Genomic DNA, 18,606 nt, shown 5'->3' with positions numbered 1-18,606 from the left:
CTGCGTGCAGTTCAGCCCAATGTCAAGGACCTTCACTGAGTCTCTTACATGCAAAGTGGGGCCAAGACCTTGTACTTCCATCAACTATGTTTTCCAAGGCAGTACCTCAGCATGCAGCTCCTGATGTATATCACTGCTTAATGCTGTTCTTTCAAAATCCCTCTCAAAGCACATCACATGCACGGGCCAATTTTCTACTTCACTTCCGTGCTTCACACAAGGAACAGCAACACTTGGAAGGCAGTTGAAATGTCTCCTTTATGTATGCTGTGTACAATGCAATATGGCATCTTGAGTAAATTAGCTTTCATAGTCTCACATTTAAAATGTAAACAAAATAATTCCAGTGAGATGGGGAAGATGCTAAAATTTATCCGAATTAATATTTAGCTACATATATGGTAAAATATCCTAATTATTGGGGATGTAGATGAGAACCTAAAAATATCCTAATTATTGGGGATGTAGATGAGAACCTTGTGAGAAGCAGATGTAAAAAGGAAGATATCGCTCAAGGCCAACGGATGAGGGAAGGACAAACGACTTGTTAGGGAAGGATGAACAACTTGTTGGCAGGAAACAAGGCAAAGATAAGCAAAAAAGGCCTAAATACTGTCCAACAGAAGGTCAAAGTCCAGAAAGGTAAAAAGTTTAACCTCCTCTTCCTCGTTGCCTTCATCCTGAAAGACCCCTGCTCGCGACCACCAGGCTACATTGTGCAGGCGCAGCCGGGAGGAGCTAAGGGTGGGGAGTATGGGAATGAGTACTTGGAAGAGGTCCACCTTTTTGGGGAAAATAATGAATATGTATTAGAGCTCATGTAACATGTAACAGTATTCATGTATAAAACTGTGAGAGACAACCGGGCAGGTGCGCACTTTTTGAGGGAAGGTATTCCCAGTGTGCCCGGTGCACCGCAATAAAGTATACCTACTTTACAACCCTATGGTTGTGGAGTCTCTTCTGTGTGTCACCAGGATGCAGGATTTCTACTTGGGTCTGTATGGCCTAGTTTACCTTTTTTGACAAAACTTTTCTTTTTTTTTTTTTAAATAAGAAAACTTCAGTGTAGAAATTCTTTGAACTGTCCTGTTCCTTGCTTTCTATCTAACTCCAAAGACTTGGAAATCTAAGCAGCACCAGAATAGTCCGCACACGGAAACATGCACTGTCTCTTTCCTCAGGCATAAAGAAAAGTTACACATGACAGGCATGCCCATTTGATCATTAGCTGAAAATATTCAGAACACAGATCCCTAAGAGACGATGCATTATGCTAGGGCTGAGGGCTGTCGTACTTTATACAACTCGCATCTTTAGTGAATCAAGATTATTACGTCCACCAATCGAAGACTGAAAAGGGAATCAAAGAAGAGAACTAGGCTTTCAATTTTCTCATTATAAAAAAGTTCAACAGTTTTGTTCTGGACCCAGAACTCCACCAAAGCTATAAGCTATTCAGAGTGAGTTCTCCAGTACAGGACTCTGCTACGAATCTGAGTTACATACTTCATTCCTTTAGTTTCTGAGTTTTCTGAAATTCAAGTTTTGTTATACAAGGACTTACTTAGGTAAAATAGGAACCAGGGCTGGATATGGCCACGGTATGAATGCTGGGCAGCCACAGGGGCTTTCTCCATCCCAATCCAGTAGTGCACAGTCTGCAGGACAAACTGGGGGCTGTGCCTACAGTTCCCTGGGACTTGAGTCACAAGCTAGCACCTGTAACCGTGGGACTACCTACAGGTTTCATAAAAATATCCATAGGCTACTTTCCTTTGGGAATTCGCTTTTCTTTCCCTGCCCTGTGCACTCTCCACACCCTCTAGCCACCCCCTGGTAAGCTGGCAACCCCTTCAGAGGGAAAGAGAGCTGTGGCAATCATGTCTCTTTAACAACACTTAACAACACTGCATAAATACTTGGAAAAATATGGAAGAAATGTTTACAGTAGCTGCATATCATAAGAGATATTTATAGGCCTATTAAAAAATTATTAGGCTTTACTTCTTCTTCAGTGACAAAGCTGCTTTCATAAACTGCTCTCGACAGCTTCAAACCCAGAGTCTGCAGGATGTTTACTTTCATATTTTCAAAATGCCATATTTCTTTCACCATTAAATTTTTTGTTTTGCTGTTTAAAACAGCAGTTCTCTAAATCTTCTGATCTACTAATTCAGTTTAAAAATATGTATGTTACCCTGGAAACACTTTCAAATGGACAGCATGACTGCAGAGACTGTTGTAAGTAATGTGGTTAAATGTTATTAAGTGTTTGAATAACAGAAATATACACGTCACAGATCGAAGCATGCAAACTGAGCATTGATTCCAGTTTCAAATTCTGATACACATCAATTGGACATGGGGACCTTATTCACAATGGGGAAGTCTTTGCCTCTGAACCTGGCAAACAGGGATGCAAGACAACAAAAAGATCAGACATTTTCACATTGACACCTCTCAGCCTCTCACACTCTGATCAACCGAGAAACATGAGGGTTAAGTACTGACTTTCATAATCCTGATGGGCAGGTTGTTTGTAATTTCATATTAAAACCCTCTTCCTTCTCTTAGCATCTGCATACCAATTCCCAATGACTAGAAGGACAAGTCTGTAGGTCTCTCTGCTTACTACAGCATCACAATCATGTATTTTGCTTCAGTTGATTAAACTGGTAATAAAACCATTTGCAAACGTACTTTGTATTAGGATTCATAAAGTATGAATCACGGCTGCTGTAATACATGAGCCACAGATGATACAGCTGGACAACAACAGTTAAATTCAGGAGCGATTACATAATTTCATTTTAATTTGCTCCAAACTGAAATGAGGAAAAAAGATCAACATTCACAGATTTTTGAGCTGAAGTGGTAGGCTTAAATCATCCTACTCCCCCAGTTTCATTTGGGTTTACCTGGGAGTAAATCACATCAAAACCTGCCCAGCATAAAGGGACTTTCTTCTACTGACAAAGGCAGTCCTTTGTGTGAAACAGACTTTTCAATGTCGTTTTGTTTGCTGTTCAAAATGAGCTATATCTATCTGGAACGTATTGCTTGCTTCCGTAAATGATAACGAAATCACAATACAGTTGCCAAAAGAAAGATTATTTCTAAGGAGGATACCAAAGCTCTGTATTTGCTGTCAAGGCACTTGCCAAGACTTCTGACTATCACTTCCATCAAGTCTTCAGTGTTGGATAGGTACTCTGGGTTACAGACAGCAGTTACAGTCAGACCATGTTAATGAATTAAACACAAGGCTGTACAGGAGCATTCATCATAGTTTACATGATAAAACATGCAAAGTCTCAAGATAAGGAAAAAATGGTTTATTCAGGTTAATCCTAGTTAAACCACATACATTTTTTCAACATATCGCAAAGCTATTAAAAGAAAAAAAAAAAAGAAAAGATGAATGTGACCTGAATAGAAGACTGATTTCAAACCTAGCTGAACCCACTCACAGGAAGAGGTTGCAAAATTGCACATGAGCAAGCAAGAGACAAAATGATTTGAAGTTTTCAGTCAGATTTTCATCTGTGATATACAGCCCCCACTGCGCAATCCAATCCACTGAGACTATTTGGCAATGCCAGCAAATCATCACTCACCTAGAAAGTAATTAAAATTCAGTGCTACCACTAGCATTATCTGCTGTTTGCTATTAGCTAAAACAGGAAAGATGCTGCAGAAAGAAATGCTGCAATACTCCAAAGCACTGAAGTTTGGAAGTAGAATGGCAATGATTTTCAAGATACTTTGCTATTAAACAACTGGGTGTGACTACTTTCTTCATTTTAATGGAGCTGAATACCACCTAAAATCGAATGAAGCAGGGCATCACTCTTTATTGCAACATATATTGTTTCCAACTGTAACCCAGTGGAAGAAAACTATCAGGCTGAGATTGGATAATGTGCATCCAGCTTCACGAGACGAGTTCTGTATTTCCTCTAACATCCCTAGAAATGTTCTCTTATATGTCAGGAATAAAATAACTTTTTTTTTTTTTTTTTCCCATTATCTGCCTACCTTGTAATGGCTTAGCATCAATGAAGAAAGGGGGATGACTTGCAGGAATAATGGTGTTTATCAGCACAAACATTATGCAATCAGGTCTGGAGCCCAAGGGATGTGTGTAATTAATCCCAGTAAGCACACTGAGGAGACATGGAGTTTCTCACATGCATGTTTACAATATTTAATCCGACACTTGTTTTATTATTATTATAAGCACTGTAGACAAAAGCGTGGAACCTATACTATGCTGGGTCCTAGGAAGTGCACCATACACAATGAGATCATAGCTATGAAATAGAGAGAACCGTGCTTACTGGGTGCCAAAATACATACAAGCCAGGTTAATTAGAGAAAGCAATACCCAAATCTTAGGCATTCACAACACAATTTTGAGAACTGTTAAAAGTCCTCCCAGAATACTGCCTGGAATTTTACAGAATGTGGAAAATCATACAGGGAGAACAAATTACCTTGATGTAAGGAATCAATCACTAAGTTCAAAAGTAAAGCATAGACACATTAAAGCTAAGCAGATAACATAAAAAGACGGCAAAGTGATACCGCATGCTGAAATTGTCCTAATGCATTGACATTAAGAGTGCACAACATAAAAACATCAGCTAAAGCTTCCCAGAAGCTTTAGATATGTTCAGTTTTATTTTTGTCCTTGCCTGGAATGCATACTCAGTTATACCCACTTTTTAATACACATGTACCAATTTCTTTTCACTGTACTCACTGGACCTTTCAATACAAAGCTTACACAATAGTGGCACAAGTGCTGTTTCTCTCAGCCAGGTAACAGTAAAAGAAAGAGAAGCAACAACTTTTGAGATCTCAGTATTTTCAGAAGCATGAGCAGTGTCCTCACATTTTTAGATACCAGCAGTAGTGAGCAAATGATCTTGAACAATAATGACCTGTGGTCAGAGCTGAAGCAGATAATAGAATCAAACATTCCATTTCACTTGAGAAGGAAGGTCTCTCTGTGGGTCCCTAGGAAGAAGAAAATAATGGAAAAACCAACCATAACAGCCACACAAGCAGTAACACAGACTGCAGATAAAGATTGCAAAAAAGTGTAGAACAGAAGACTAGAAAGGCCTTACTATTTTTCCCATGTAACAGTCAGCATGTAGTATACAGCATATACATTTCAGATAGGTCTATAAAAACTTCATACTTACATGGCTTTGGGCTAGCATTTAAAAAAGTTAAGCAATAGAAGTTAATTAAAAAAAAAATCTAAAAACCTAAAACAAGCCCAAATGCAATGAGATCTTGCAGATGGCACACAACTGCTCTGCACCTGGATAACATCACTACCAATGTCCAAGTCCTAAGAAGTATCCACAGCACTTTACAAGAAAAGGACAAGAGTGCAACAGGAAGACACAACCTTTTGTTTCTTTAAGCACTGTGGGTTTTTTTCCACCTCCTTTTTATCCTAAATGTTTTATTTATTTATTTATTTATTTATTTTCACAACCTCTTCCCATCTGAGGCAAGTGTTTATGACCTAATACTGGGCTTTGAGAGTAGTTTGTTTCCCCTTCTATTTGCCGTGATTTCGTGCTCTTTAATTACAACAGCAACTATAGACATAAAGGAAAAAAAGTGTCAAATATATTATAGTGTTCCTTTTTCATTTTGAAAAAGTGTTCTTTGCAAAATATGGTATCAGATTAATATAGATATGGTAACCCTAATAAATTACAATAGGTAATTAGACCATGGACACCTTCAAGAGCAGTGCAATTATTTTTACATTGTCTGCAGCTAGTAGTTAAGAACAGCAGATAAGCTATTCCAAGACAAGTCTATTAAGATTGTGGCTTTATCTGAGCCCAGAGATATCCTCTTTCCCTCTAAGTTGCATACAATTCAAAACCTGACAGATACGTGTGTTAGAACCTTTTTCATAATTCCAGTAATGAAAAATAAAGTCATTATAAAGGCAGCCAAGTGAGATTTGTGGTATCAGCATTTTAAAGTAACTTCTGAATACATTAAAAGATGTCACTTATTTATACCACAAATCTCTGAAAAATTAGCGAATATGTAAACTTTCTTAATTATTCCATCTTCCAGCCAAATATCATCAGTGCACTGGATGTTTACTGGATCCAGTTCAGTCTCTTTAAGCTCGCTTCATAATTCTACACTTCGGTAAATGGACAGTGCAGAGCCAAAAAGGGTATTTATGGCTATGCCAAAAGCTCAGCTCAGACGCTTCATCGGCCCCACACAGAAGCAGGTGTGGCAGGAGGTTTGCATTGTGTGCCTGGAGCAACCCACAGATGCTCCAGTTCTCTCTCTATTCCTCCCACATCACCTGACTCTATTTCAACCTCTTGCAGGCTACCTTTCTGTGTTTATTTTTGTTTGTTTTGTTTTGTTTTCCAGGAGCTCCTTGCTCATTCATGCAGACTCCTGCATGGATTCAGATCTGGACCAACATATGGTTGTGGCAGCCAAGGTTGCCCCCAACCAGTTCTTTCTTGTTTGTAGATACCAGGTCCAGCACAGAGCCACCTTTCATTGGTTCCTCGACCACCTGTGTTAGGAAGTTACCACTGATGCACTCCAAAACCCTCCTAGATGCAGGTGCCCTGCTGCTTTGCCCTTCCAGCAGATACCGAGATGGTGAAAGTACACCATGAGGACCAAGGCCTGCAAACATGAGGCTTCTTCCAGCTCTCTGAAGAAGGTTTCATGTATATCTTCTTTCTAATCAGTTGATATGTAGCATACAACCACCACAATGTTACCCATGTCAGTCTGCCCCAAAAGCTCTCAGCTGGCTCACCACCTTCCCCAGGCAGAGCACCATGCACTCCCGCTGCTCTCCTTCATACAGGACAACTTCCTTTCTTGCCTTCCTGCCCTAAATTCTGTATCCATCCTTTCCAGCACAAATTACACAAATGAATAATTTTGATAATAATAACATCACCATAATAACTGTCTAAACTGAAACGGGAATCTAAACCCATGGGATCTGGCAAGTTATAATCCAGGAAAACTGTTTGAAGAGTTAAAAAAAATAATAATCCAAATCTTAACTAATGACGGATAAAGCCTCACACTAACCTTGAGAGGTAGTTATGGGAGTACAAAGGAAATTAGAGCACCTGAACCAGTCACTGGGGCATTATGTAAATAAAGTTAGCTGAGTAGCATGTGAAAGAAAAAGTAAACTCACCCTTTGAATACATTTAAGTAAGGCCTTTTAGTATCAATAGGACCACAAAAGCAAAAGTGTTAACCATGGCAGCGCACAGCGGGAATGCTGAACATGTAGTTCATGCAGACTTGTGAATATTCATGATTTGCAAGTGAAAACAAAGGGAAAAGGAGGATCAAGAAAAAAGGACTGCCATTATTACTTACCAGTCACTCATTCCACTTCTTGTATTCTGCAGCCCCCAAGCTATTACAGCAGTTTAGTCATGCCTCCCTGAGCTCCTGAGTACTTAAGCATTACGCTGGTAGTGCACTACCCTCATCGCTTACTTTGTTTTTAAAAGATAACTCCCCCTTTCCACATGTATTCAGCGGACTCCCATGCTCTCTCCTAATGAGCTGTGTAGAAATACATACATTTATCCTAATTAGACGACTAGGAAAAGAACATAAGCATTTCCTATGCGTTAATTATAGATACTGTTTTTGCAGATCCTACCCAATTTCCAATTGTGCGAATACTCATACAACAAATTCACAAGTCCCATCATTGTCTTTTTAATCTGATTTCCCAAGCAGGGGTGAGCTCAGAATGACAGAGGGGAACGCAAAGCCCTCCTGCCCCTTCCTTAGTGAGTGACTTGCAGGCAAAGCAGTATGAAAGAGAAACAAGAAGAAACATTGCCTCTTGGAAGAGCTCTTGCCCGTTTGTGTTCTGGTGGGAGCACTGATGATTAAATGCCAGCTCCCATGCCCATGGGAGAAGCAAGGCAAAAAATAATGCCAGCAATTGCCTACCCAGCGAGCAGCCTCAGAAACAACTTGCAAGGTCGATGAAGGGAGCTGAAAACTCACCTTCTTATGGAGAAGTGAATGTAAGCCAGGGTACTCACTCCCCGCCCCCTGTGGCAGCTCCTAGTTAGGGACTGTGCATTTTACTTCTTGCTCAGAACCTAACAATCACATCCAAATATTCTGCAGTGTAAAAATCCTGTTAAGACTAACTCTCTCCATATGGCAATGGTGTATGGTTTGCACTTCCCTCTGTGAATCCTGGATTGCTCAAGGAGCTGAGCCTTCCAGCTAGACCTGGTCAAAGTCCGCAATTCCCACTGCACAGAAAGTTTTGAAACGAACCAGTGTGGGAATATAACTTACAAAATTAAAATTCTAAACAACAAATTATTTTGTGTATAAAATAAGGATATCCTAAATATTTTGTTCTGATGTTGCATTCCTCTCCTTTTGTACTGTAAATTATATCACATAATATATGTAGTAATATTTTAAAAATACAAATCAAGCATGGAGCTTGTCAAAAATCCCTAAAAAGTATTTACAAAAAAAAAAAAAAAATCAGTCACCACTTTTTTAGACCATTTTGGTATCAAAGAAAGGGCATTTTCTAATTAAAAACAAAACTAAACACTTTATCAAGATTTTTTTTTAACACATTCTTTCTCCAGCACTGAAGGCAAGAATACTACTAGGCTATACAACATATCTCCCAGTGCTGGTTCTTACACACAAACCAGAAGCCACCATACAGACCTGCCATATGACCAGATGCATTGCCTACTGGTATTTCTTTCAGAATAGATGATCGTTGTTGCCCTAACTAGACCAAGAAGCACCCCGTTCTGAAAATGAGAAATTATTTTTCATCAAGTTTTATTTCGTGTACTAGACAGAGCACAGCAGTAAATATCTCACACACAGAGACGGAATGAGGAACGGTGGTGCTGCGAGTTGTTTATGTAGAGCTCATCTGCTACGCCTTGCCGAGCAGCAGCTTTAAACTGTGATTTCAAAATTGAATTTGAAATTATCGAATTACCATCAAAGTCAGTTTTCTTGGGTATGCAGGAATCATGGATACACACCAGGAACGCATCCAGCAGGGAGGACTCAGATCATACACCATTAATTATTTTTCCTGCCAGCTTACTGCCAGCCTGGCTCAACCCAACAGCCCAGGTCTCCATGTAGCTGCTCGAACCCCACTGGTCAAAGAAAGGGGACAGCAGACCCTGAGCCTCTTTGAGTAGCAATGGTGACTTAAAGCCTTCATGCAACTCTGGCCTTAAATGACAGCAAAAGCATGGCTGAAGTCGAGGCAAGGGGTTTGCAGGGGCTGTGACAAGGCCATGGGCTGCGGCACCTGCCCCATGCGCAGAGCAGGATCACCGACCATGCCAGAAGTGCCTGCCATGCCACAGTGCCCACCTTCCCCAGCATCAGATGTGCCCAGGCCACCACCCCTCCTGTCCCCAGCAGCCCCATGGCTGGCATTGCTCTCACACAACTGTCCAGAGCAACAAGTAAATCACCCTTCTGCTGAATTGAAGCCCTTCCAGAACACCGTAACATCACTCTTATTGATTTATCTATTTAAAGTAATGTCAGGGTTTTGTCATTAATATTTGATTGGTATTTTAAAACCCTTACAAGAATTGCACAGACCATAAAAATGTGTTACAGTAAAGCACCGTCGTTAGTAAAGCACCGTCGTTAGAACAGCATTATCCCAAACCACAGGGGATGTTGGTTGGCACTGTCTTCCACATCTTAAAGCTCTCACAAGGTGTCAAGATGCCATTATGTCATTGCTAGGACTTCTGAACACACAAGGACTTAAAAATGAGATTAAATAAAAAGACAAGTGGCAGAACAAAACAAAAATTAAAACTTGATTTACAAATAATCATAGAATAAAAGAACATATGTACTCAGTGAAAATAAATTCAACATAATTTGTATTGAGGGTTTACACATTTTAGCTGTCTGGTAAGCAGACAGAGGAGAAAGGCATTATCTAGATGAATCAATGATATATTTAATGAAAATCAAATATTTTGGGGACTTAAAAATCCTAAGTCTCAGATATCATTTGCTTTTATTCTACCAAGGCAACAAAGGGAAGTAAAAGTTGTCTTTGAGCTATTTTTAAAACTACCACCATCTAGTTGAAAGAGAAATATGTTTGGAAAACATGTCTGGGAATGTTTCATTGCTCTCTTACTAAACCTCCATTTCTCTTCATAGACAACTGCCCAGATTTTTCTTTAACAATTCAACATGTGTTATGAATAAGTTTTAACCAAGACTTCAAGTGACTGGATTAGTTATAATGCAACTCAAAGCAACTTTTGGCCTCTGTCTGAAGTACAACATTGAAAGACATTGTCTCTAGTTTTCTGTGGATATAGTGGACATCCAAGATGCTTGATTTCCTTTTCGCAGACTTATTCCCGGCTGTATGTCTCAACTGGTCATTCAGAAAATAATTCTTAAAGGTCACAACTAATGTCACACCAAAAGAGTTTTTATTCCCACTTCATTTTGCCCTGCAATCACTGCTCTCACTGGTTTTGAACAAACATGTGCGGGAGAACTATGTTCTTAGATCAAGCCTTGCCCCTAATACCTGGGAAGAAAAAAGCTCCGACCAGTTTGGACGCAATCTATCAGTACCTTTAACTATGACAGTGCCCTGTGCAGCACTGGAAGAGAAATCAGCTTTCATCCCTCTTGACAAATTATAAAGGCAGCCACTATACAGTTAAAAGGTAAATATGAATGGAATCAAGAGGGAAGGTCTTCAGGCATTGACATGCTCAGCACATCTCCAACATCTTTTCAAAATACTCTTTGAATACCTACACAGAGCAATTTAAATATACAAGGTTAAAAACCAAACTTCACAAATTGTAAGACTAGAGAATGGAGTTGATGACAAGATCCAAACTAAATGTAACTCAAAGAAATAGGAAAAGAGAAGAAAAAGAAGTAAAAAGAAGATAAATATATGCTTCATATACAGCATTTAAATTTTAGAACTTGCTACAGTGAAAGATTTTCACATAAAAATCTACTGTTATAAATGAAAATATCTGTCTATGCCTGTTTCTTCAAATTCCAGAGAACAGTGCAATAGATCTTAGGGTACTTTAAAAGGTGTGGATTACCCCAAATGTATTTAGTATTCTGAAAATATATCTCACAACAAGAGCAATGGTGCTTTTGGAATCAAGGAGAAAATTTATGAAGAAATCTCATCAATGAATTTATGCAAGACCTTAATACATTCACAGAATTAAAAGGCACTTGTTTTTCAAAGTGCAAAATAAGTTAAAAACAGTGCCAGGAGAATAATGCAGCTCAGAAAGCTTATTAGCATCCTATCCACACTAATGACCTGCAGGCAAATTCAAGCTGCCAGCAGTAACTGTCCGAAAAATTGGCAAACGAGCCCAGATGCCTTTGAGGGGAAAGCGTCTCCCTTAGTGTGACATCTGATGCCTCAAACTGCCATCCCAGAATGATATGTTTAATAGAGTAAAAGGTGTTCAAACATTCACCAATGTTATTAAAAGCATATCTATAACTACTTGGTTTAAAAACACCAGGTTTTACTTGTAGGACACAAATCATTTTTATATTAACTTTAGCTAGAGACGGTAGCACTACCTAGAATGTAAGTACCCTGACTCCAATGCGTGACCCAGTGCAGTAACTCTGGGAGGCTGAAGTTTTTCACTGTGGGTATTTGCCAGTCTTTTTAGAAAGTTTCAGATACTAGTTTTTGAAAATTACTTTCTGAAGTGAATTTAGGAAAGAAAGGCATTATTTATGGCAAAAACACCTAGAGCTTTCTGTTGAGATGTTCTAGTGTACCTCCAATTTTTGCCACAAGCGATATCCCAGTTTCTGGCAGTTCATTTGTCACTCAGAAATTATCCAAAACATGGCCCGATTATAAGCCTCTGATTCCTTAGATGTACCTTCACAGCAGTGATTAGTGTACTTTTTAGAGCTAAATACTCCAGTCACACCCCAGAGCCCATGCAGGACTTTCTCTGCAGTTCCTTCTGTGGCTCCTGAGGGGTAAGTTGGCTGGGGAGGCAAGAGGAGGGGACTCCATGAAGCCTCCTGACAGCCCCCAGCTGTGAGATGGGGACAAAGAGGTGGCCTGGGTAGAGTGGGGCAGCCTGTCTGCATGAGCCAGAGGGATGAGGAAAGCAGAGGAGAGGGGCTGGCAGCGCTGCATAGGGCTGGATGGTTGCTGTGGTTCAGGAGCCAGACACTGCGCTGATCCTGCTGGGAGCTGCACTGCCACCACTGGACTGCTATCATAGCCCACCCACAACTCGGTGTCTTCATCTGTAAATACAGGATGCCAGCAGGTGCTTCCACTGCTGTTGCCATGCATTTCACATGCAATTTTAGCTCTTGGGAAGGCAAGAGCTACAATCAGTATAAATCAGACGACGCTTCCAAGAGCAGACTTCCAGACAACACATGACAATCGAGCATATGGCACAGGTCTGGCACAACGTACATGATATACTTAATCCACTCAGAAAGAAATGCCAATGAACCCTAAAGAAATGTTTTCAAGTGTGAATATAATTATTAACTTCCTTGTCATTTAGGATTCAGCACTAGAAAGTTATTTTGTTTTAAATGTTTTTACATCATAAAAGTATTGTTGTGCTCTTTAAAAGCAGGAAAGAATAAACATCTCTTCCTCACTCATTTCTTTACTGAAATGTACTGTAGAAAATTTCTATTTATCTCGTACAAGAATGTTGTGTTATTTTCTCTGTCATCATTCAGTGATGTGCCCCTAAACTCTTAACAGTATAGAGAAGACTACTAAATGTGTCAAAGATGTTAAAAGCAGCACCAAAAATGGTAGGAAAGTAACCGCCCTCTGCCTTTAAGTGGTGATGAAACCACTAAAAGCCTTCTAGAAGTGTTCTCCAGTCAATTTATAGTCTCATGACATAATAGAAAATCTAAAACTTACAATGGAGAGAACATAGACAGCTATAGATGCCCACTCAAACACAAAGACTAAAGAACTATCATGCTTATGCTTTAACAAGGTCCAACAAAACAACTTACTTTCTCTCCCAAATTCTGGCTCTTCAACAGACATTCCCCCCACCAAGGTAGGCTTGTGGGGTTCCCAGAAAACAGCAAAAGTATTGATCTACAGCCTGAAGCCAGCATTGGCAAAGAAGCATTTTATCATCTGTGGAGGCCAGAACACAAGCAACCTGACATCGCCAAAGCACAGTCTAACACTCAGCACCCCCAGGCTGCCAGTCCTGAGCTGCCGTAGTGGTGCTAACAAAGAGTGATACAGACAGCATGCTTTACTAAAGCAAATAAAGTAAGGCATCACTCAGCACCTGCAAACAATTAATTTAATTTTATTTTTTTGTTAATTCATATGAAGAGTTTGTAGGAAGTTATTGTAGAATTTATGGACATTCTATTACAATCAAAAGTTTAAATGTTACACTATGCTTTCATGGCACTCTCTAGGGACTAGAACAAGTTCAGTTCCATTAAGGCTGGATATGCTATTCAAGTTTAATTATGGTCTTATCACTATTTAGGCATATACTTTCACACAGTTACTGTGCACGGTGGAAATGTAAACAAGTATAACGTGTAGGCATCCTGTCATCGGCATGCAGAGCAGGATACCAACTTTGCTGTTTGATTTCTTGTTTCTGCTTAGGCAACTGGTTTCTGTTCTCCACCACAGAATTTCATAGCTGAATCCCCTTTTAACAGTTCATTCCTACTTGGTTTATTTAAATGGACAACCCCATAACCAACAGAAGTCAGACAGCAGAGCTTTTTTGGTTCATATGGTCAGCTCTCCAGGGACGGGTTGTGTAAAGGGCAAGTACCAGCACAACCCAGTACGACATGTTCTGTGTTACAGTCCTGTGTTTCTGTTTGTATGGAAAGGGGTGAGTGCAAATATAGCTTTCCACAGTTACTGTGCATACAAGTAGATCTTGTGCTTTACCACATATGGTCCTTTTTTTTTTGTTTGTTTGTTTGTCTGCCCATCTCTATTGATATAAAATGCTTAGTCTCCAGTTTTATCTTCTGAAGGTTGCACAAAATACTGCCCAGTACTTCCTGCAAGTCTGGAATTTTCTAACGTATTTTTAAAGGGACCCCAGTGCCACATAGAGCAGTCTACCAACATACATATGGTTGAAAAGCCATAAATTATCTACTGAAATTTTCCCCAAAGATGCTTATTGAAAATACAAGAGAATCAGGAAGATTCACACTTACTGTATTTTCTAAATCAATGCTACAACTTGAGCACTAATTTATGAAAATCTAATATAGAAACAAAACACTATATTAAGAAGTGAATTATCATCAGGGATTAGAGCAGGACTACAGGAATTTAAGACCAACTAATTGAGCCCCAAGTAGATCACTCTGCAAGTATTCCTGAAATATGCAACAGATCCTGCCCCCTGAATAATGAACGAGGGTTGGCAGAAGTACTGAAACCGTTGCCAAGTTTATAAATTCTTGTCTCTCACTGAGGTTACAAAGTACACAGCTCCCAAATGACAAGCCGCATACCCTTGGGTGTGATAAAATTTCCCATAAAAGAGAAAAGTAGTTGTGGTAGCTTGAACCATTTCTCCAGTTCAGGGTCAAACCCTCTCTCCCCCCAGATATCCAACAGTGTGTGCAATGTCAATGGGAACTTGCACACGCATCCCGGAGTGGAACTGAGTTTTTACCTACATAAAAAACACCATATTATTGTCTATTATTGTAAAGCCTGAGTCTGCTATTATATCCACAGTATAAATCAGAATTAGCTCATTTGAAGGCAGTGGAACCAAAACTCTACATGCCACGAACAAAATTAGGTCCTCCAATCTAGGTTCTCTACCATGTGGGTAGAGATGAAGGACTAACAGTATGTATTTGAGGAAAAAAAAAAAAAAGTTGTCAGCCTCAAGAATTATGCTACCAAGAAAACCATGTTAACAAACACATGAAATAATTTTCTATAAAAATCTATTCAGGAGAGAACGGGAGGATGAAAAGATAGACACATTTACAGTGCTATGTTTCTTCAAGGCCAGAAAAATGCAAAATTAAGCAGGAGAGATTCTTTGTAGTTAGCATGAAAGGCAGCATCTGCAAGAAAATATGTTCTCTGGGAGAGGAGCAGTGGAAGTGCCTTTTGACAATTCTGATCAAGAAGTGTTCTAGTTAGTATTCACGATGGCCATGATGATAAATTATACGAATAATTGTGGTTCTTTGTCAAGACTTGGATAGTATCTGCCTACAATGCATCAGTATCAGTGCACTCTTAATTACTGAGTAAAGGACAGACAGAACAGCACAAAACTTTTCTACATATCCTTTATGCTCAGAAAATGACAAGTTCATGTAAATTATGGCATACATTACAAAAGCAAACACTACGCTTCTTTTCATTATCACTCTCTATACATGTGTAGCATTCTGAAGAGCTGTTGGGAGAGGGTTGTTAAACAAGATTCATCAAGCTAAAATGGAAGCTACGGGATCTGAGATGATAAAGGTCTGAGGACTGAACTTTTAATTGTGCACATGGATAACTATCTTACTGTAGTTATTCAGAACATGCAGCAAAATATAGATTCATAGATATAGAGTCTGCTTGCAGATAATGAATAGAGAAAAAGGTTGGGGAAGTAATAGGATGACATGGAGACATCAACTTGTTCTGTGAGCTGTTTCCCTGCTTTTCTCAAGATTAAGGCTTCTGTCCATCTAGACTGATGAAGAGTGGAGTGCAGAAAGTCCCCCATATAAAGAGGAAGCAGAATTTTCTTCCCATTAACTCACATCTGCTTTTACATATCTATCTAGTCATGTCATTTTCCAGAACTGTGCTTTTGCTTTGGGGCATGGACAACTTCTTAAGATCATGTGTGGTTTTACTGAGCATATTCCCCAATCATCTCAGGAGAGAACATAGGATTTTATGTTCTCCTGTGGCACATAGTTTGGCTTTTGGTCTTTTACCAGAAGTTTTAGGTTTATTCTAGAGCTGGCAGGTGCTTCGTGGGTGGCAGTGTACAATGAGATCTAGAGTAGGTATTATGTGCACTCTTTAAAGCTAAGGCTCTTTTGTGCATTTCCTGTCAAGAACCAAATCAGATTATATAAATCCTGTGCTCCTCTACTCTGGATTTCTACCATTACAGATTTTTGCATCTTGACTTGTTTTGCTCCCTACAGCCTGGTAGGTTTGCCTCAGAGAAAGACTATTTCCAAGGAATTCTAGGTGATGCTCTCTGTTTTAAATCATTTACCAGATTTGCTGCCGCTGAAAATCATTTTACTCTAATGTATGCTGCAGCTGAATAGCATGTCACTCTCAAGATTCTTAATATTATGTATGCTCATTGCTTTATTGTTTATATAAGAAAACCCAAATTAATGATCAACATATCTGATGTAACAGCCCAGATGCTTGTTACAGAAGTTTGAAAAATAGGAGATGAAGCAAGAAAAAAAAAGGGTAGTCCTGAAACTGCTATATTATGATATTATATCTTCTGTGCATTTCTACAATAGGAACTGTTGCACAGTGATTGCTACAATAAACTATTGGGCTGAAAAATTGCTATTGAAAACATATAATCAACCTTCTGAACTCTATAAACCCAAGCAAATGTGAGATGCAATTCTGCTTCCTCAGGTCATGTATGACTAGTCGGTTTAGGTGTCAACCTTGGAAAATGGAGGTGAACAAATTGCAGACAACCACTCTTAGAGGAAGGTTTGTTTTGCATTTCATCATCCAATACATGTAGCATAAACTCTCTGGGCTCCAAGTCTTTTGCAAGTATACAGACAGTGCAATGATATGGGAACTGCAGATCCAGATAATTCTCAATCACTCCAGATGTTTACATACTAAATGAATATAGAAAGATTAAATGCACTCACACATTTAGAAAAAATAAAGAAGTTTGCCTTTTGATTCATTTGACTTGATATTATTTGATCTGTATTGCTTCTGTTTAATGACAGCCTGTGATGTTGTATTGCATATGAACTATTAAAACACCTCGTCCTCACTAGAGGTTGAGGTGCTTTCCCCTTTGTACACACACTCTGCCAAGGAATTCCTCTGCATCCAAGGTTAAATCATAAAAGGCAATTCATTATTTGGCATAGATATGAAAGAGAACTAATAACACATATAATTTACTGATCTCTAAGATATTGTCCCTCAGTAATGGATCTAAACCCTTGCCATTAAAAGGCATTCATCTTCAATATACTTCCATTGGTAAAATCCATGAACTAACTATTGATTATAATTTGATGTTTGAATACATTTTTGCAATGATTAAATCTACCTTTATCATTTTAGAAGACCATCAGGTTAAAATTCCTCTTTTCATGCCAAAGTACTAAAATTGACTTGAGATACGATTCCTAGCAGGGTTTCTAAACTGCCTTCTTCAGCAATTAAAATTGATTGAAAATATTGATCAAACAGTATAGTGGTTTGAGTTTTATTTTTTTACTGGAGTCTCCCAATGCCACCAGTAGATATCGAATCTGGCCACAGCAGAGGAACTGGCTTACCAAGGTGAGCACACTTGCACACTGTAACACCTTTGCCTTTTTCAAGCACTAATTACTTCAGAAGGCAATGACTGTGCCAGCATTTTCAGAGTACTGAGTTAGCTTCTTGAGATGTCAAAGTTTTTTGGAGAAATGTTATTGACCCACAGGCAGACAAAGAACAAAAAATAACCAGACTGTATCTCAGGAGTTTCATCTGACCTTCTAATCTATAACAAGCTACAATAAGCATTTATGCTTCAGATCTTTATAGCTCTTGCTATTAATTTAGGAATACTGGGATCACCAGATCAATAGCGGTTGGTAACTTTTTACTACCAACTTAAAGAAGGTAGCTGTTTATAGAGTATGGATTTCTGGTTCTAATCTTTACCTTTAGGCAGTCCCACGCTGAGAAGAGACACAATTCAGTTTTAACCTACATCCAACTATTCTTAATTCTAACCCGGGCTTCTTTGAAGTATTACACTTGGTAGCAAATCTGGAAACTAACTTCTGATGAAGATTCTCGGCAAAAACCTCTTTCATTTGTGCTAAGGCTATTTTACTGCTATCAAAACCTTGCATTATCTCAACCAACCACAACTTGCTGAGTTGAAAAAGCCTTTTTATCTAAAGATAGAAGTATACGCTGTGTGACAGCTTTCTGGCTCCCTAGAGGTAGAATAAAAAGATCCTATAAAGATAAGTATTTTAAGATAGCAAGGTGGCTCATTCAGTAACTCAACATTAAAGGGTGTTCCCAACTTAGAGGGCATGAGTTAAAAAAAACCCTGTTCACTGCCTTCTGATCCAAACTACCCACTAAGTATTCAGCTTCCTGATTTTCTACAGCATAACTTTCTGGCCAAATTGTTTGCTGCTTCTGAAGCTCAACAACATCTCTGCTGAGCAATTAGGACATTGTTGTCTAGACACAGGGCTAGACAGTTGTAACTGTGAGGCTTACAT

The 18,606-nt window shown here is 39.1% G+C and overlaps 1 protein-coding gene across 6 annotated transcripts in view; it reads right to left on the bottom strand.

Moving 5' to 3' along the window:
- The window catches only part of LOC308176799 (uncharacterized protein), a 521,877-nt gene that overhangs the window by 269,565 nt on the left and 233,706 nt on the right, over positions 1–18,606 (bottom strand). The window contains exon 7 of one of the 6 annotated variants that reach the window (XR_013938636.1): positions 1,316–5,025. The exons of the other annotated variants lie outside the window; for them this stretch is intronic. The gene's annotated coding sequence lies outside the window, so the exon portion shown is untranslated. Of the gene's footprint in view, positions 1–1,315; positions 5,026–18,606 lie in introns of those variants that run through there. 6 annotated transcript variants of the gene reach the window in all.

Source organism: Anser brachyrhynchus, assembly GCF_964034855.1.
Source record: "Anser brachyrhynchus genome assembly, chromosome: 12".
In the NCBI taxonomy this organism is placed as follows: Eukaryota; Metazoa; Chordata; class Aves; order Anseriformes; family Anatidae; genus Anser; species Anser brachyrhynchus.
Note: the sequence above shows the minus strand (reverse complement) of the source record. Positions and strands in the feature narration are given on the sequence as shown.